Here is a 22,022-nt window from a genome sequence, read left to right as displayed (position 1 = left end):
TAATCAGGGCAAAAACTCCTAAAGTCCCTATTAACACTTGACTTTTCTTTCAAATTTTCCTGGTAAATACCTTTCTAGCTGGTAGAATCAGTGAGAATATGCAATGAAATTTTAAAATTTAAATTTTTTTTTACATAGTTGTGGTCTTAATTCTCCAAACAAGCAGTGTGCACACTTACTGATAAGAGCATTTTTGGCTATACAGTGTTGCTACTTCCAAAGTAGGACTCTGCCATCAGAACACACTGGAAAATTATACAGTCCTTTAAGTTCTTGTGAATTTTAGAGAACAGTAATATATCTATTTTGTATTTTTTTTTCAGAAGTGTCCAGAAGTGTTCCTCAGAAAAAATGTGCATAGGTAGCGGGTTTCTTGATAAAAAGTTTCTTCATAAATCTATACAGAGGACTTATGCTTCCAGGTAAGGTCTTACTTCCCTCCATAAACAACTAGAAAATTCGACAAAACATTTGTTTTCAGATACTGGGTGGCAGACAGCACAAGACTGTGAGAGAAGAAAAACAAGAGAATTAACTGCTCTCAATCACTCTGGCTTTCTCCCTACAGGTGATTTTTGAAATCCTAGAGCAGGGAGGGCCAACACAGAAGACCTAGTTTGTAGTTTGGAGAAACCATGTTGGCTAGAATATTGGAAGCAGATTACCAGTGAGGAGAGTTACACAGAGAAATCTGCATAAGGATCCTTTGGAGTCTTAGGCTGAATACCAATCTGTGTGTGTAAGGTTAAACTCCATGAGAGCAGACAAAGAAAAATTTCAGAGGAAAGAATAATTGCCAAGTAACTGTAAGCCAAACAATTGCTGTACCTCAAACAGGGCCATGGATCCTTCTGAAACCCAGCAACCACAGTGAACAAACCTCATTAAATACATAGGGCGTTTAGTAGAGATGCAAGGCCATGCTTTAGTAATTGGGCTGAACTACTCCTCTAGAATAGATTACTGTAGACTGAGGTCAGCAAACTAAGAACCAAATCTGACCCCTCTGTCTGATTTTGTAAATAAAGTTTTATTGGAACACGGCTCTTCTCATTCATTTACATATTATCTATGGAGGTTTTTGTGTTACAACACCAGAGTTGATTAGTTGAGATAGAGACCATTCAGCCTGCAAAACGTAAAATAGATGCTGTCTGGCCTTTTTACAAAAACTTTGTTGATTCCTCCTTTAAACTCACCCTGAATGGTAGGATTTTCATGCAGCTCAACAGCCTGTTAAAGTCCAACATTAAAAGTCAGACAACAAAATTCAGTAATCAACAGTTGGAAGTTTCCAATGCCTGTCATCCAATCAAAACGTTTTTTTTTAGGTTTCAACTAAGATGGCACCATGGGGAGATCCAGAATGCTCTTCTATAGACACACAGGTGGATGAGAAAACACAAACATCAAAAACAGGTAGGAAAGACTGAAGACACATTCTTTGGTAAGGAACTACCAACCTTACTTAGTCTAGGGTCCATGAGACCTACAACACTACAGCAAACAAAGGAGCAGTTGCTAATGAGCACAGAGGCACTCCCAGCAGACATACTCCTCCCCTTCCACCAGCTCAGTGTGGAGGGAACAGGCAAAATGGCCCATCTCCCAGTCTTTCCCTGGAAGGGTTACATCTGCATTTTGAAAGCATTGCCTAAGTTGTCTTCTAAGTTAGCTTATATCAAGAAATACAGATACTATTTTTGTTCCTATTTTTATCATTAGATTTCAAAACTTTTGTGATTTTTATTCTCGCAGATATGTCCCCATAGTGATTTTAATGAAATTTAGGAGATGGAGATACCCTTAGAACTTGCCTCATAAGTGAGAGATTTACTATATGTATTTTTGACCTTTGTTTTATTGGAATCATCATTGCCCTAACTTTAAAATTGTGCTATATTCATCCCACTAAGAGTGGTTCTCAAGTTAATTAATAAGTTCATGCCCGTTCTGTTTAGATTTCCTCCCATCTTCCCATGGTAAGTTGGAAAGATAATCTATATGCTTTGGCTAAATATTATTATACAATTTGACTTTAATTTACTTTACATGTTTAATATACTTACATGATTAATTGTATTCAGTTTATATTTTAATAAAACGTTATTTTTTATGATTTTATCTATTTTTTTTATCATGATAAGTGTACTCTTTAATCTCCTTCCCTTATTTCCCTTATCCCCCAGCCCACATCCCTTCTGGTAACCATAAGTTTGTTCTCTATAGTTAAGTCTCTTTCTTGAGTTCTCTCTCTCTCTTTTTTTCCTTTGCTCATTTGTTTGGTTTCTTAAGTTTCACATATGAGTGAGATCATATGGTATTTGTCTTTCTCTGAATGATTTATTTTGCTTAGCATTATACTCTCTAGTTCCATCCATGTTGTTGCAAATAGCAAGATTTCATTGTTTTTTTTATGGCCGAATAATATTCCATTGTGTATATATACCACATCTTCGTTACCCATTCATCTATCGATGGACACTTGGGCTGCTTCCATATTTTGACCATTGTATATAGTGCTGCAATAAGCATAGGGGTGTATGTATCCCTATGTATTAGTGTTTTCGTATTCTTCGGGTAAATATCCAATAGTGTGATTACTAGATTGTAGGGTAGTTCTATTTTTAACTTTTTGAGGAAACTCCATATCGTTTCCCACAGTGGCTGCACCAGTTTGCATTCTACCAACAGTACAAGAAGGTTCCTTTTGCTCCACATCACCCCCAAAACTTGTTATTTCTTGTATTTTTGATTTTAGCCATTCTGACAGGTGTGAGGTGATACCTTATTGTAGTTTTGATTTGCATTTCCCTGATGATATGTGATGTTGAGCATGTGTCTATTAGCCATCTGTATGTCTTCTTTGGAGAAATGTCTGTTTATGTCCAATTGAATTATTTGGTTTTTGGCTGTTGAGTTTTATAAGTTCTTTATATATTTTGGATACTAACCCTTTATTGGATATGTCATTTGCAAATAATCTTCCATTTTGTAGGTTGCCTTTTAGTTTTGTTGATTGTTTCCTTTTCTGTACAGAAACTTTCTATTTTGATGTAGTCTCCATAGTTTATTTTTAGTTTTATTTCCCTTGCCTCAGGAAATGTATCTAGAAAAATGTTGTTATGGCTGATGTCAGAGAGATTACTGCCTGTGCTCTCTTCAAGGATTTTTTATGGTTTCAGGCCTCACACTTAGGTCTTTAATCCATTTCGAGTTTATTTTTGTGTATGCTTTAAGAAAGTAGTCCAGTTTCATGCATCTGCATGTTGCTGTCCAGTTTTCCCAACACCATTTGTTGAAGAGACTGTCTCTTTCCCATTGGATATTCTTTCCTGCTTTGTCAAAAACTAATTGACCATATAATTGTGGGTTTATTTCTGTTTTCTTGTCTATTCCATTGATCTATGTGTTTATTTTTATGCCATACGATACTATTTTAATTACTACAGCTTTGTAATATAACTTAAAATCTGGAATTGTGATACCTCCAGTTTTGTTTTTCTTTTTCAAGACTGTTTTGGCTACACAAGGTCTTTTTTGGTTACATACGTTTTAGGATTATTTGTTCTAGTTCTGTGAAAAATGCTGTTGGTATTTTGATAGGGATTGTGTTAAATTTGTAGATTGCTTTGGGTAGTTAATATAACACTCCAATTTTCATTGGATTACATGAGACAGGTACTCTTACCTGAAAGTTTAAGCTACTTATATTTAAACTTTGCCATTATTTTTTTTCAACACTAAGCTGTCTTTAAAAAGTTCATGATACCTAACTGGAATATGATATATTAAATGGCCCTAGACCCTGGTGTAAAAGACATTTTTTAATCAAGTTCTGGCATTTTGTTTGAGCTTTAACAATGCAAATTATAGCATTGTACTGCAGTTCTGAGATGTACTAAAAAATAAGAGGCATAAGGCTAATTGTACCAGGTGCTGCATTTCATTTTTAATGACAAAGTTTATTACTACACAAAATGAGTTTACTGTAAAAGAATGTTAAGAATTCCTATCTAGTGCATCACCAATTTCTTTAATTATCCCCGTTAATGTGCCTTCAGTAGCAATACACGGTGCTGACAAGCTACCCAGAATTAAATATTTAATTAATACTATGCATTTCTTATTAAAGGAAGTATTTAAATAAAGCACAAGGAACTTTATATCCAATAATCTTCAGTTATCTGAATGAAGATTAAAGTACATATTCTGTCTTCAGGAAGTTGATAGTAATTGCTGAGTTTCTTTAATAATAAAAATTGGATTCAACAAAATATAAACAACACAAATAATCATATGTTTAAGAGACTCAACATTTTAGTGTGTTAATTACTTTCAAAGATATATGCCTCAAAGCTTCCTTACATGCTGAGGAACATATTGAGGAATTATAAACATGTCCTGTAAAATATGTTGTCATATATTCTCCAGTAACTGGGTTTCAGGAAAGCCTGCCCAAGGCTTAAGAAAAAAATTAAAGAGCTTAAAGAGTTATCTGTCTATATCAAAAGCAGTAGTTCATTGGTTAAATGAATTATGGTAACCTAGTGAAATACAGAAATTAAAATGCATATAATAATGTGTAACCAGTAGAATAGTATTTTATAAGAATATTTGAAGTTAGTAAAATATTCATGATACATTAAATAAAATGCAGTTGTTATAGACTAATGTGTACTTTAGGATAAAAATAGTATAGATGAATGTAATATGTATGTATATGTATACAATGTGTAGAAAACGAGAGAATGAAAGAGAGAAAGAGAGAGAGAGACTGACTGATTCCTTAGCACCTTGAAAGAATTTTAACCAAGTGGTAACAAGCGTCATCAGGATAGTGGGGTTCTGTGTTCTTATTTTTCTTTTTATGCTTTAAAAATATTTTTAAATTTTCTTTATGAATATATATGACTATTATAATAAGACAATGACAATTGCAAACATTTTTCATTAATGATCATAATGAAAATATATTATTAATAACCATACTAATAATTGCTTATTTCAACAGAAAAAAAAATCTTTGTATTTTTTCCTAAAATTAGGCAAAAATATTGACCAGTTAGTACTATATCTCCTAGATTTTTTTTTTTTTTTTTTAAGATTTTATTTATTTGCGAGAGAGACAATGAGAGACAGAGAGCATGAGAGGGAGGAGGGTCAGAGGGAGAAGCAGACTCCCTGCTGAGCAGGGAGCCTGATGTGGGACTCGATCCCGGGACTCCAGGATCATGACCTGAGCCGAAGGCAGTCGCTTAACCAACTGAGCCACCCAGGCGCCCCTCTCCTAGATTTTATAATAAGATATTATTATATGTTATAATTATGATACCTCCTAATCTACCTGCTCCATTTTATACCCATTCTTCTATTTACCTCCAAGAAAGGAATCTTGTAATTCCTTTATATCTCATCCCATATGTTAATCTCATAAATGAGTAGGAAGTTTGTGGTGGATGCTAGGTATGCCCCCAGGAAACACTCATTCTGTTAGAAACCAGTAGTGTTGCATGATAATGACTGGCAGCTGAGTGATTGTCCCAGAAATGCTTTGTTTGAAGGGAGTTGAGCTCCTCAAGGCTCCAGATCCCTCCCCAGGAGTGGCTAGCATCCAACTATGGCTGATGTAGAGCAACAGAGGGCTAGCTGCTGTGCCTTGACTTAGGAATTCTCTGACAGGCCATCCCCATCTTAGATCAACTGTGGGGTTGTCTGATGCTTGTGTACCCAGTTCTTCCTTCTTGTCTTCCCAATCCTGCTTCATGTACACCCTCATAGATATCGTCCTGAGAATATGGCTCAATGCACTTCCTGCATGCACATCACTGTCTCTGGGCTTATTTTGCAGGGAACATGTCAAACTGATTATACAAAAATTGCTTAATTGCTTCCAGTGAATATTTACTGGAATTACACAGGAAATGCTAAGGACCTATGTATGAAGGAGAGCCTATTTTCAGTTCAAATTCCACATGAGCGAAATCTCTTTCTCATGCCTTCAGAGTTAACATGGCAAAGGACCCTGAAGTAAGTAGGGCATTTCAGGATAGAGACAGCTGTAGCCTAGGCAGACAGACAGACACTATTTCTGTGGAAAACAAGTAAAGCTGTCAGTCAGCATATTGCAGAACATCTCAGAGGGAAGCAAATTCTCTGTGGAAATAAACTGATGTAGATTCTACTTAAAGCGAACTGTGTGGTTTTTTTTTTCCTTTCATTTCAAAGGCTAAGTATTTAGTGCTAATGGCTCATAAAATCATTGTCAGAAGGAAAAGGATTAGCAGAGTTGGGATAATTTAATTGAATTCAATTAAAGAAATACTTATTAAATTCACACTATATTTTTCTAGCACTGTTCTGATGCTGGGAAGAGAGCAGCAAAACACATAGAGTAAAAAAAAAGAGAAAAAAATCTACTTCATTACTGATGATAAGCATTAAGGAGAAAAATAAAACCAGGAAAAGGAACGCATAATGTTGGGTGGAGTTTGAGATTTAAATAGGATGAAGAAAGAAGGAGTAGGTGTTTGACTTAACACCTGAATGAGTTGATGGAGTAAGCCATCATGTTATCTATGGGAAGAAAATGAAAGATCAATTTTAGAAAAGATTATAATAGAGACTTTATGGGGAGTGACATGGGTTAACATTTTCTCACTTTCTTAATGAGGTGAAATGCAGAGCTCCTTACCTATTCCTCCCCCACTCCTCACTGTTCAAACCCCTCACTGTTTGAACTCCTCAGCTGGTCCTGTTTGAACTCCCCACAGTTCTGGAAGCCTGCTAGCTAAATTTAAATATTATTCAATCTTAAAAAAGAAGGAAATCCTGCCAGTTTTGATAGTGTGGATGAACCTGGAGGACATTATGCTAAGTGAGATAAACCAGACACAAAAAGACAAATATTACATGATACCACTTATGTGGGAACAAAAAAAAATTGAACTTAGAGAGTAGAAAGTTAGTTGCCAGGGGCAAGGAGGTGAGAGAAATGAAGGGATGTTGGTCATAAGGTACAAACTTTTACTTATAAGATAGATAAATTCTAGAGATCTAATGTACAGTGAGGAAGGTATAGTTAATAATCTATTGTATACATGAAATTTGCTAAAAAGTTAGATCTTCAGAGTTCTCACCCCCCCACACACATATACTTTATTTCCAGGATTTCAGATTTCTTAATAAAGCTTTTTTCTTCATAGCACTCTGTTTTAAGAAATTCTAGACACAGTTCTATAATTTCCTGTGCTATTTCTGCAACATACTTGTCTATTAACATTCAAAATTCAGGTATCCTAATTGGATAAAACCAGATATGCACTACACCTTATATATGCCATCTTAATTCTGGTTGTTTCTGCCTGAGTTTCTTAAATCTCCACAATTTACTTTCCTTCCTAATGCATCCTTCACTATTTTATTCCCTCTTTCATCTATTTCTTTGGGTAATTTTTGCATCCTTAGTGAATGCCATCCTTGACACTTTCTTTCATGACTCAGGTTGGCTCGTGGCCCAGGAGACAGCAAGTTATACTGGGTTTTCTAATATACTTCAAAAGCCCTGAATTGCATTCTGACATCAAAGAGCCATAGAATGATAGAATGACAGCCCTAGATTGTACTTTGAGAAATCATCTAGTTTAATCCCTCTCCTTCTAAAAGGTTAATAATTGCAGTCTAGGTAGGGGCTATTGTATTCATTTTTTTTTTTTTTTTTCCTTTTCCTTTCACTCAAGCCAACATGGATGGCATTTCCCCCATCTCACAAGTTACCTTATTCCAATATTTAAATTCTCACAGAGAACTACTTCTTTTTTTCTTCTTTTAGGAAATACACATTTCCTTAGTATTTTTTCTTGCTCAAGCATTCTGAAAACATGAGAAACAATTTGTTAGTACCGCTGTCATATAATGGCATTAACTTTATAAGATGGTCAATATTGTATTGAGATGTCTCCACTGGTAGAGTAGGTATAAAGTTCATGGTCTGCAAACACAAATTGCCAAAGTAAAATTTTATTTTTCATAAGTATACTTAGGTATTGGGTCCCCATTTCTGCTTTTATTAGAAAATTAGTGCCAATTTAAGGTAAAAGCAGTTCTGTCTCTCTTTGTCTCTGCCCCTTCTTTTCTCTATTCCAGCGGTTAGGTAATCAGTCAATACGGTATTTTCCCTTCTCTTCCATTGTTTTCCCCCCTCTCTTCTGGGTTTGGAAGGTGGGTGAGGTGGGCAGGGACTTACATGACAACAAGTTGAATCTCCTTTTGTTTGCTCTGTAGTTTACCAGGTGAGTGCTGTTACCTTTATTCCACAGAGAAGCCTCTTTAGACCTAAATTTCTACTCGCAGCCTCTCATCCTGGGGATACAGAATACTTGGAGATATTCTCTCACGCTATTTCAGATTCAAAAGAAAATGGTGGTGGTGTGCACAGAATGAGGGTTTCTTTTATTCCTTGTTTTTGCTTTATTTGCAAAATAAATTTATTTGTGTCCTCGTGTTTCTCATAGTATAGAAGACACTACTTTTCTTGGCCCCAGAATCTGTATAAAGTATATGGATTTATCTCCTGACACCTACTTCCTCAAGAGCCCTGAAGGATAGGGGAAGATGCAGATGTGAACATCTTGTATGAACATCCACTTTGATCCTCAGTCTTTTGCTACATATCATGCTATTTTCTCTTTTGGGGGTTGGAAAAATGACCTTTTATCCTTCAGGCTATAATTTATAGTAAAAAACTTCATGTGCTAAGTCATTCAGATCTGACAGGGATGTACGTGCTGGCTAAGGTTCTGTTCTTGAGCCTTCACGTGGTTCTGCAGTCTCGTCCTGAGAGCTCTAAGCCATCCTGAATATCTGCTGTAGGACTTCTCCCACAGTCTTGCTCTTCCCTCAAAGTACTGTCTCTTTCCATTTGCCCAAAGTCACCAAACTTACAACCTGAAATGATTCTTTCAGAATTAGTATTTCTTCTCCACTCAGGCATTTTGTTCTGTTAGCTATTCAGACTTTCAGATAGAGATTCTACATCACCAAGACTCGAGATCATTTATCTTTATGTATAGGATTTTTGTTTTGTTTTGTTTTGTGGTGAAGTTATGCTTTGCATAATAACCCTTTTGAAACCTAGATGAGTTCCTTTACATATCATAGTGTCTATCTCATAATGAATTATAGTAGCACAAACTCAGGGGTACAGAAATCTCATAGTCTTTATTTCTATATAACAGAAATAATAGTTCCGTGACTATGAAACCTCTATTTTCCCCAGAAAGAAGAAACTTAATGTAGTAATTTCCAAACAAACACTACCATTTTGGAATTTTTTTTTTTTTTTTTTTTTGAGAGAGAAAGTATGGGGGTGAAGGGCAGAGGGAGAGGGAGAGAGAGAATCTTAAGCAGGCCCCATGCCTAGCACAGAGCCAAATGTAGGGTTTGATCTCATGACCCTGAGCTGAAATCAAGAGTTAGACACTTAACCAACTGAGCCACCCAGGTGCTCCTTATTTTGGAAATGAAAACCAATCTTGGAAACTTAAATTTAAAAAACAAAACAAAACTTTCTCTTTGTTTTATTGTATGAAAAACTAACTTTTTGTTGTGTCTCTTTATTTACCAGCTTTGAATACATTTATTTACGACAAATGATATGGACTTCATGTATACTGTATTAAGTATATGCTATGTGATATGTACTATATCGCTCTATCTCAGTCTCTCTCAGTCTCTCCACCCTGAGTATGTGTGAATGGCTGTGTAGGATACGAGTTAGAATTCTGAAGCTACAATTGCTCTGGTTCAGTCCAGAGTGGTGTTAGTGTCCACGCAATGCAGTCTTGTAGTCCAAAGTAATTTCCGAAAACTTACGTTCTTAATTCATATTTCTCAAATACGCAGAAGGAAAAACAATGCTCAGTGTATATATGCACCACTGCTCTCACTCCAAAGCTGCTCTTGTTCCTTCTTCTTTACTCTTCTTTACCTCTCAAAAGAAAGAAACTCTAGCAGCCCCATTCCAAGCCTTCAGGGCTCACACAGAGGCCATCAGGTTCTGTAGTCTGTGTGCTTAGTATAACATCATATTGTTGTTGTACACATTCCAGCCTGTATTTATAACATACTGAAGCCCATACTAGTGTTTTTTAATGAAGAAAGTCCAACCAATGAAGTGCATTTTCTCTTCTCACATAGTGAGATTAAGACTACTCTAGTTTTTAAAGTCAAACTTTAATTTTGAAATAAAAGAGAATGTTATTTGTAAACAGATTCCTGAATAATGACCATGGCTCATCATTCATTTTGGATTTTTTTATTCCAAAAAAATTCTGAATTGTTTATATTACTTTCCTATATGTGAGGTCTTATGGTGGTATACCATCTCACTAATGACTTTGATCAAATTGTGAATGTTAGTGAAAGGTTGGCATACCACTTTTATCCAGCAGATAAATAACTGAAAGAGAAAGATGATATAATAATTTTGGCATAGCAAATACAAAATAATTTAACTTAGCACATTTTAGTTGTTATGCTCTTCAATTAGATTGGTGTCAGCAGCTTGCCTCTGTTGCAGCAAGACCCTGGGAGATTTTTTCTGATTGTTATCAATGGGTTTTCTTGTGAACATTGCCCCAAAAAGTGAGTTTGTGTGTGTATGTGTGTGTGTGTGTTTCTCCTCCATTGGTATTGATAGCCACTGGTGTTTTCCTTATTTATTAGCCCATCATTTATAGAACTGTTCTTAATCCTTCAGTATTACTTCGAATATATTTGCTAGACTGGGCATTTTGCCTATTTATTTTCATTTTTATTACTTGTCCAGCATCCAGCATCCCAAAATGTATTGAGAGAGTATCCTTATAAATCATTAATTATTCTTATACTTTAATGTTAATTTTTATTAAAAATGTAGCTGGGGCAAAAAAAATTATTGCTGGGTGCCTCTTGATGCTCCAGGTCTACCTTAAAAATAGTTTCAATTATCTTTTACATTTTTAACTTTTTTAAAAAGTTCCCTATCTAAAACAAATTTTGCTGCATCCCACGCATTTTGACTCCTCTCATTCTCATCTAGCAACTCTGCTAGGTCTGCCTGACGGTGTCATCAGACTCTTGTCTCTCAGATGTCTGAGCCAATGACATTCTCATACTATACTGTTTGTGATCCATTTGGGCAAGGAGGTAGAAGAATGTACCCTGAGAGAGATTTTCCCTGCCATCACTACGTGAAAGCAGCCCTGTCTGTTCCCATCATGGCCACCTACCCCTGCCAAGATAGTGCTCCTTTTCTTGCCTGCTGATTCCTTTGCACAGGATTCCAAAGTGACCAAGTAGGAACCATAGCTTATGGGAATCTTGCGTAACTATGCAGAAAATATTCTCCCTTTAGAAGTAACACCTTCTGTATTCCTAAAGGCCAAAGGGTCAGGGACAGGAAGCACAAAGAGAATCACTGGGAGTGATGCTAAGCAGGGTGTGGAGGCAGGATTTGGCCTCCATGACTCATCCCCTAGTGTTATACCTGTGCCTATGTTACTAGGCAAAAAAGAGTTAAAGTTACAGATGGAATTAAGGTTGCTAATCTTAAAATATAGAGATTATCCTAGATAATCCTGATGGGTTTTATATGGTCACAAGGTCCTTAAAAGCAAAAGAGGAAGGTAGAATAGTCACTCAAAAAGGTGTGGTGGTGGAAGAGGTGAGCGATATATTTGAAGCATGAGAGACTCAACCCACTGTAGCTGGTTTTGAAGATGGAGGAAGGGGACTACCAGCTAAGGAATGAAGGTGGCATCCAAACCCTGGAAATGACTCAGCTCACAGCCAGCAAGGCAAAGAACTTCAGTCCTACAAGTGCAAGGGACTGAGATGTGCCAACAATCTAAATAAGCAAGGAAATATATTATTCCCTAGGTCTTCCAGAAAGGAATACAGCCCTATTGACACTTTGATATTAGCCTGGTGCGAATTTTATCAAACATCTGACCTACAAAACTCTAAGATGATAAATTTGTGGGTTTTAAGTCTCCCTTGGCATATTTAAAAAGAAAAATTACCGTTGTTATACTTTTTAAAAATAAGATATGGAAGCAGTCTCTATAAAGACAGAAGCTAAATACAGAGCATCCTTCAATGAGTATTTAAACAAAGTGCCCTTCAATATGTATTTAAACATGCAAAACCTTAAGCTAAATACGAAAAATTATATTTTACAAATATAATTCTAACACAGCCAACAAGGAAAATAAACTCAAATGAAAACAAAACCCCAAAACTAAAAATTTTGTGTTCAAATGTTATTTTCATGTCATGATTTTTATAAAGGAAAACATTACGTAACTGTTAAAAAGGCCATGCAAATTAATATATATATATATATATATATATATAGCTTTAGGAAGAACTAACAGCTAATTGGTCTGAAAAATATGTAGAGTGTTCATTTTTTGGTTTGAGTTGATATGTATCTGAAAGCTAATATACTTAGGAATTAATGGTCACTTTGTGTTGATGGTACTTTATTTTTTTTTTTAATTTCTTTCTGTATTGTTTGAATGTTTTACAGTCATTACTATTTTATAATAAAATGAAAAGTCAGTGTTCTGTATATCTACACACAAAAAGTGACAGAGTCATGCATACTACTTAGGATGGACTCTGTAGGGTCGTATATTGCCTTGTTGAGTCACTTTGGTGAATCTTGCTATGACAAGCATATCTGATGAGTTTTAGAGGCACAAAATTCTTAATTCATAAGAGACAGATAAATTTGACAGGACTGGTTGGTAAATCTACACTGAAAATTTAATCACAGGGTAAGTGTGGAAATAGAGCAAATCAAAATAATGGTGTAATCTTAATGGCTAGTGCCACTGAGCCATGATGGTTTGATGGTTCCACCGTCACCGAAAGGATAGACCTATTTTCTGACAGACAGGGTACTCAGGACACCAATAGACCATAGAGACAAACTGTCACATAGCGCTCTTAGATTCAAAACACATTTCTCATTCTTTCTTCATACAGAGTACAACAAAGTTATTAAATTTCAGTTATTAGTTATTCTTCCCAAGTGTATAATGTACCCAATTATTACCAACTTTATTTACTTTCAATTTACAAATTGTTTCTTAGAATGGGTGACATCTATGGGTAGATAATATGTTTTTCTTTAATAAGCTAAACTCTCTTACTGATATTCTTTATTTTAGTGGATGCCCATTGTTGCAAACTTTATATAAACTAAACATCAATATTTAATTTATTTACATTTAATTAATTTATTATGGTCCTTACATAGAGTATTGACTTAATAAAATTCTTTAGTTCATGGCTTGTTATTATCATAAATACATAAAATGCTACATTTTTATTGTGTTTAATTATTTTTCCTCTTCTTCCCTCTTCCCCAATAATATTCTCTTCCATATCACACAGGAGGAATCTTGCAAATATATTTAAAATATATCTTTGGATAAGAATATACTTGAAAAATATATTAGTTTGCTTTGCAATTTTATTTACATCAGTCAAAGTATGCTAAATAGTTTTCTCATTTTTTATACTCAGTGTTATGTTTTTAAGCATAATACTAGGACATAATACATTTTATTATTAATTCCCTTTATGATGACAGCTCAGTTTACTCCAACTTTTGCCACCACAGACGAACAAAGAACATAGTCAGGTACCCATTGGGGATTGTATATTAAAGCTAAGCCTTGAAACGCATACTTAATTTCATAAAAAGAAAATCCAGAAATCGCTCTAGAGCAGTGGTACTGATTTATGGTCTTACTGGCAGTAAATGTTTCCATTTTTCTATATTCCACTAGCACTTGTTATTATTCAATAATTTCACACATGTACTTATCATTTGATAATTTCTTCATATACTTGTTAGCTTATGTTGTCTTTGGTTAATGAGAAATCCTTTTTTATATAATAATACTTTTTTACTTCTATGGTTAATACTTTTGGGGAATTTTTAAGAAATGATAAATATGAAGATAAGTCATAACAAGTTTTGAGCAACAGACAGATCAGTACATATTTAGTCATCATTTGACCTGAATCTCACTACCACACACAATCTTACACTATGATAATTTTGCAGGGTCACCCTTTGGATATGGAATGAATATCTGTTTGGTTTGTTTAAATATAAGTCTGTATGGTTTTCCTCCATGTATTTCAAAAAATACAACATATTCAAAGGAAATAAAAATATGTCCAAAACTTATTTTATTTTGGGTAGGTGTCTAGATCATGATACATTTGCCTAGGACAAAGGTAGTAAACAAGATGGGATTTTAGAATAACAGGTGAAAACTGGTAAACCAGAACAGATGGTCATGCTACCTTGAATAACATTAAAATTCTTTCCGACTGCATATGCGATTGCTTTTCTGTGATGTGTGTTTGTTTCCAAGCGCTGTCTGTGAAGTGTGGAGGGTCAGTGGAAGAAGTTAGCTAAGGGCACTCCAGTTAGATCCTGTCTGTCTGAGGACCGGCGTATGCTGGGCTCAACAATGTCTGCAGCAGTATTGCTCGATAAGCATCTCATGACTCAAAAGGATGTGAACTTATAGATTATTCATTACCGAGAAGGGATATCCAGGCTTCTCTTACTTATCTAAGCTTTTTGTGGCATTATTTCTCAGGTTATTATCAGTATAGATGATATAAATCAGTAGATAATTCTTCTTGGCCTTTCCTAACCAACACAGCAGTTTTTGAATTCCAGTGACAGAGATAAATAGGGAGGTGGAAAAGTGGTAGGCTGCAGAGCTGTTGTGAATTGTGAATGTAGCTACTTTGCCCTGCCCAGTTTGGATTTACTATTTTGTACCATTTAGGGCAAAATGCTTGCTGATAAAAAAAAAAAAATCCGAGAAAGTCATTAGATAAAGATAGTTCAGGGATTATGGGGGCATCGATGCAACTGACTGAACAGCAAACTTTCTTAGGCAAAACATATACAAATAAATCATAAGAATAGTTTTTTTTCAATTTCTGTCATTTGTCAATGAGCTATAACTTATAAAACATCCATATATCAATTCTAGGTAATCTTTTTCTGGTTTTTGTTTTTACCAATAAATAAATACATACATACATACATACATAATACATGCGCAAATATGTATTCATTTGCAGAATTATTGACTTATAATTCAGCAGACTCTTTTAAGTCACTGAATTACTTTTAATGAATAGCACCATTATTTGACTAAATGGTCACCAGGGGTCTGCAAGACTCAATATAAATTCTCTAAAGAATAGTTCACATTAATGTCACTGTTAAATCCACTCTCTCTCTCTCTCTCCTTCTTCCTTGTCCTCCCTGCCTCTCCCTCTCCTCCTCTGCCCCGCCCCCAGCCTGGCTGAGTAGAGGAACAAATCACATAAAAGCATTTAACACACCCCAGAAATTATATGATGTTAAAGGAATCAACATTATTTCAAAATCACTGTTAGAACTTTAATAAATCAAACAGTATTCTTCCAATAAAAACATACAGCTTCAAACTTTGTTGATAGTTTAGTACAGTTGGGCCCTGGAGAATAAGTTCTACAATTACACAGTGAGGTTAGAAGTACTTAAATGATAAAGATAAAAAGTGCTTAAATGTTTTCTGCATTCAAATAATTTCTAGCTTACTTTCAGCTTTATTTATAATTAATAAGCCATTTTAAAACCTTTTTGGATGAAAGCAGTATGGCTAATCACATAAGCAAGAAGGTACTTAATATTTTTATGAAATTGCAATCAATTTTACTATTCTGTTTACATTTAAAAGATCTTTATAGTCATTCTCCAAGTTTCTAAACAAAGTGTGCTAACTTGACAATTAAGTTTGGTTAGTCTAAATTGTCAACTAATTAGAACTTTAGGATGTGTTTGGTACAAAATGGTGTTTTAAATTATTAGGATAATTAATCAAATTAATCCTATAACTTTCTAAATCTTCAGTTCATGCTATACTACAAAGAAACAGCCTTAATGATATATGGTGTATACTCTTGCAAAATGTCAAATGGAAGGAATGTTCAAAGTTTTATTCTTATTGCACTAATATTGAATATAATTTTATATTTTAATATCAGTTTAAATACAATTATTATAAATTTTAATGGTGGCTGGATCATTGCATGTAGTTTTTTTGATTTTTATATGTTAATTCAAAATTTAGATGAATATTAATGTTTTCCTTTTATTATCCAAATTTATCCTTCAATTTCTTTTACAATGTAATTGCATGTTTACTAAAAATTTTATTTCATAGGATGACTTCCACTCCAAAGTTTCACCTTATACCTTATTAAGAAAAAAAAACATTTTACATTGATTTATTTTTCTATAGTACCCTTTTCAAAGAAACTAGATTAGTATTATATTCCTTAATTTACAAGCTTCCTGTGCTTCACTCCCAAATACCACTACCAAGAGTGCTCTGCCAAGAAATCACTTCAGCATAACGATTCTACAAAGGTAGAAAACAATTGCACCAATGCCCTGTGTATAGTGTGTATCATTCAGTGCATTCCTTTTATAGATCAAGGCATTGGCATTAAAAAAATGTTTGTGATTATATGAAGAACCCACAAAAAATTAGTATTCAAACTAAGAGTCTTAATACGGTTGCCAGTATTTTTCATGTAGGCATACTTTGGTAGATAAGGGAGATAATATTTAAAAGAACACTGTGAGCTTACTATGGTTAGTTTATTAATCCAGCATCCCATTCAAATATATTATTGAATGTGGAATGTACTCCGGAAACCCTAGGCCCAACATTGGTTGTGTCTTCTCTGCTTCTTATGTGATTATTCTCTACTTTAATGAATTTGTAACTTACCTGTCTATAGTGAAAAAATAAATATTAAGGCTGTTGAAAATGACAATTTAAAAACATCCACCAGGGGCGCCTGGGTGGCTCAGTCATTAAGTGTCTGCCTTCGGCTCAGGTCATGATCCCAGGGTCCTGGGATCCAGCCTGGCATCAGGCTCCCTGCTCAGTGGGAAGCCTGCTTCTCCCTCTCCCACTCCCTCTGCTTGTATTCCCTCGCTCACTGTGTCTCTCTCTGTCAAATACATAAATAAAATTTTTAAAAAACAAAAAAATCCACCATACCCATCCTACCATTGGTTGATTTAAAACTAAAAGTAAATATTAAGTTGTTGAAATAAAAGAAAAATAACAGTATAAAATAACTTATCCAATACACATGCCATAGATAAAAATCTTTGATATGAAAATAATCATTTTCAGTGTCTGTATGCTTAGGCCATTGACATTTAATTGTTCATGACTGACTCACTCATAGGACAACATAATACATGTGCATTGTTTATTACAATCTCTTGTGGAAGTACTTTTTATTTGAGTAGACATTCACTCCACCAAACTTGCAAAGGAAATGTTGGTCCTCATAGGATTTTTTTCCAAAGAATTAAGAAAAATAATTAATGCATGTAGAGATTAGTGTAGATAAAAAGGCAAACCTTAGTACTCTTCTGTGCCTAAGGAGACAGAATTTTCACTGAACAAGAGGTAAAAATCTTTAATTTATAATAAAAATATGATTAATCTATTGGATAACTGAAAATAGGAGGATTATTTTGGCTTAGCAGATATTAACTCAAAGAAACCATTTAACAACTGAGCATAAATACAGATGTAATTCATGATAGCTAGGACTGGCTGACCTTTGTGGACACATTAAAAATCCTAAGTTTCAAAGCCACAAGACAGATTCTAGAAGAGTCAAGTCATTGTCATTCCCTTCTCCATCTAAAAAGTTCAGTGTCCAGCAAAAGAACAAAATGAAAATATATATAATCATAGTCAGGTATCATCTAGGAAATGTTATTTAACATACCTTTTAAATGCTATAAAAATGCATTGCTTTCAAATGTCATTTTTTATTATGAGAGAGAGAGACAGCAATATTCAATTTCCTTTATAATTATAGGGCATAATTGGAACTATAACCAAGATGTTAAAAACGGGCTTTGACTTTTTAAGTAAAAAATAAGTGATATTAAAATAAACTATTCATATTTTGACCATTACTCTTTTATCCTACACTTAAAACCCATATCTACAAATAAGAGTTATAAAGTTAAAGAAAAGAGTGACTGAAGAAAACAGAAAATGGAAGAAGGTAGTATTGCTGATATTTTGGCATTTGGTAGCATCTTTACTCTCTGTAGGAGTTCTCTAGGTGCCTTTTCCTTTTCTCCAGAAGTATTTCACATAGCACTTAAGTATTGCAAACTTACAATGAGCAAGACTAACAGCAACCGCTGCAAAACTTGCCTTCTTCAAATTCAAGTCCAAAATTTGGTGTGGTCAGTATTACCTCCAGAACAGGCAGATCGTCTCACGTTTTACAAAGAACCAAACAGGTGGATTAAACCGTTACAATGACAAGATGCTCTTGTTAAAATTTTTTATTTTGAAATAATTATAGACACAACAATTTGCAACAATGTCACAGAGAGCTTCACACCATTCACCCAGCTTCCCCCAAAATAACATCTATTAAATGATAAGCTGAGGTATATTAAAATTTTCAAGAGTTTATTTGAGCAAACCTGAATTTGAATGGGGCAGTGCCAAACTGAACGTTGTTAGGAGCTCTTTCACTGGGGCTAGGGGAAAGGTTTTTGAAGAGGAGATGGGGAAGCAGAGTAAGGAAATTATTTGATTGGTTACTGCTTAAACAATTACCTTATTTTGGAAAGACTAGTGGGCTGTTTGTGATTGGTTGTTCTCAAATTTTGTTTTCCTTGGACCAAGTGCATTGACTCTACCTTAGGTTTTGGATTTCTTATATAGGCTACCAGGCATCAGAACCACCTCAGGCTCATGACCTCCTTGATTAATTAATTTAAGACATCGCACAGAACTGTAGAACATTATCAACATCAGAAAATTAAACAATGTCACACTACTATTAACTAGACAGCAGATCTTAATGGAATTATAGCACTTTTCACATGCATACCTATGTGTGTGGCTGTGTGTATGTGTTTCTTTGAAATGCTTTCACAGATACAGATTTATCACCACAATCAAGACACAGAATGGTTCCATTCAGATAGGAGCTCCGGATTTGCTGACACCCAGGTCTTGATGATCTCCTTCTTCTAAAAGCTTTAGTTATGTCCATTATCCATTTTGAATTTTTTTTAAGAATTGAGGTTTAAATTTTGCCATGTAGGTAACCATTTATTTCATCATGTATTTCCCCTATTGAATTATCTTGACAGATACTTGCCGAAAATTATTTTATTTTATTTTGTTTTATTTTATTTTATTTTATAAGATTTTTAAGATTTTATTTATTTATTTGAAGGGGAAGGGAGAAAGAGAAAGAGAGAGAGAGTAGGGGGAGGAGCAGAAGAAGAACAAGCAGATTCCGTGCTGAGCTTGGAGCCCAACCCAGGGCTGGATCCCAGGACTCTGAAATCACAACCTGAGCCAAATCAAGGGTTGGGTGCTCAACCAACTGAGCCACCCAGGTGCCCTGAAAATTAGTTTATTTTAATTTAAATATGTGGGTCTATTTTTGGGCTCTTCCATTCGGTTAATCTATATGCCTATCATTAGGCTAACAGCACACTGTCTTGATTATTATAGCTTTACCCTGAAATCAATCAAGGAGTTTGAATTATATAAATATTTTATACCTTTTCAATTTTTCTGGTTATACTGTGTCTTTTACATTTACATATAAATTTTAGACTCAACTTACCAGTTTTTATAGAGTGCCTGCCAGGATTTTGATTGGAGTTATATAAAATCTTTCGAAAAATTTGGAGAGGACTAACATCTTAAGTTGTACAGTTCATGAGCATATTATGTCTCTCCATTAATTTACTTATTTAGAACTGTGTGTGTACAATCAACTTTTACTAACTAGTACTTCAGTGATTCATTGGTTTTACTTCTGTTATCTCTAAATTTTTGACAATATTGTTGCCTTTATTCAGATCTAAGATGGAAAATATTTATTTTACCAGTAAGTATGATGTTATATCTAGATTTTTCTGTGATGCCCTTGATCATAATAAGGGAATTCCTTATTATTTCTAATATGGCGAGATTTTAACTTTTTTTAATGAATTGGTATTGAATTTTTTTCAAATTATTTTTCAGCATCTATTAAGGTATAGTTTTGATCAAAATTTGAAATCATTTCTTTATAATTTTCTTTTATGATGTTTATATAGTGAATTGCACTAATTTATTTTCAAATGTCATACCAACCTTGTATTTTTAGGATAAATGTCACTTGGTTCTGGTTTTTATATTGATTATACTTTACTAGATTCAACTAGTTCGAATTTTGTTAATGGTTTTTCCATTCATGTTCTTGAAGGATACTGACATGTAGTTGTTTTTCCTTGTAATATATTTAACTGGTTATGATATTGGGGTAATGCTGGCCTCATAAAACTAGTTAGCAAGCTGTATGCATGCATACTTAATCTAAGCTTGTGCAAGTAAGCTTGCACAGCTTACTACTTGTGCTTATCTCTTGGGTAGCCTAAAGTCATAGAGCTAACCCTTGGTGAAACTTAAAAGAAATATGCTATCAAGTGATTAATACACTCCTGTGTGAGGGACTGATATAGATCAGGGACAATTTATACCTTTTTATCATTTAACTGTTTGGTATTTTTTTTGAAACCACATTCTTATTTCTTTTGCCATAATTGAAATTCAACACGGGCATATATAGGCATAGAATAATAAACAGAAAAACTATTTATTTAGGTGAAAAGCCCGAGGAAGGTCAGTTAGTAAACAATATACATTTGGGATTTTTGCTAACTGATTAGTATTTTGCACCTAGTTTATTTCATGTATTCCTTCTTCCTGTTGTTGAGTCTTATCATGCACCCAGGTTTTAGTTATGTGACTGGAAGAGTATAAAAAAGCTCTTTGGGATAGGCTATGGATCCCCTTAAACTAAGGGGTTTCACATTTATCTGATGGTTTAAACTCTGAAGATGAAGTTGTCTTTCTTGTGTGACTGAGAAAAAGGGTACTGTGCCTGGAAGTCTAGGACTTCTCTAATGTTTGCCTGTGAGTTGTTTCTCATGTTTACCATGTCTGTTATTTATTTTTAATTGAAGTATATTTGACATACAAAGTTATATTCGTTTCAGGTGCACAACACAGTAATTTAACAACTCTCTATATAATACAGTGTACACCATGATAAGTCTAGTTACCAAATATCACCATATGACATTATTAAAATATTATTGACTATGTTCCCTATGCTGTACTTTTCATTCCCTTGACTTATTTATTTTATAACTAGAAGTTTATAACTCTTAATCCCATTCACTTATTTGGCTTACCCCCCACCCCTTAGCATGTCTTTTACCTTTATTAAAACATTACATGAGTGTACTCTGTGCAGCCTCATGAGTCTTTTCAATTATCCAATGATGTGTAATTACTGAGGAAGTATTCCTTCCTCTTCTAGTATCTGAAATAATTTGTGTAGGATTAATATTATTTCCTGTAATTTACCAAGAAAGCCATCTGAGACTGAAGATTTCTCTGCAGGAAGGTTTTTATACTATGTATTATTATTTTTTAAGAAATAGACATGGCTCTCTTCTTGTTTTCTATTTCTTCTTGTGTCTGTTTTGGTAATTTGTGCTTTTCAAGAAGTTTTTAAATTTTGTGAAAATAATATTTCTTTAAAATTTTAATGTTTGTAGAATCTATAGTGATGTCTCCTCATTCATTCATTCATTCATTATATTGTTAATTTATCTTCTTGATTAATCTAGTTAGAAATATATCAACTTTATAGCTATTTTTAAAAAAATCAACACTGGTCTCTGAATTTTCTCTTCTTTTTTATATTCTCTCTCTCTTTCTCTCTCTTTTCTTTACTTTTCTTTTTCCTTCCTTCCTTCCTTCCATCAGAACTCTTCCTTCCTTCCTTCCTTCCTTCCTTCCTTCCTTCCTTCCTTCCTT

The 22,022-nt window shown here is 34.2% G+C and overlaps 1 long non-coding RNA gene across 1 annotated transcript in view; it reads left to right on the top strand.

Annotated features, from left to right (window-relative positions):
• The first annotated feature begins 335 nt into the window (after nt 1-335).
• Nucleotides 336-22,022, top strand: part of LOC116632207 — an 85,331-nt gene continuing 63,644 nt past the window's right edge. The window contains exons 1-2 of the long non-coding RNA XR_004299366.1: nt 336-422; nt 1,332-1,419. This is a non-coding gene — a long non-coding RNA (uncharacterized LOC116632207). The remainder of the gene's footprint in view (nt 423-1,331; nt 1,420-22,022) is intronic.

The sequence above is a fragment of the Phoca vitulina genome, unplaced genomic scaffold (assembly GCF_004348235.1).
Source record: "Phoca vitulina isolate PV1807 unplaced genomic scaffold, GSC_HSeal_1.0 scaffold6, whole genome shotgun sequence".
Taxonomy (NCBI): domain Eukaryota; kingdom Metazoa; phylum Chordata; class Mammalia; order Carnivora; family Phocidae; genus Phoca; species Phoca vitulina.
The sequence above is the reverse complement of the archived record's forward strand: the minus strand, read 5'-3'. Positions and strand labels throughout refer to the sequence as shown.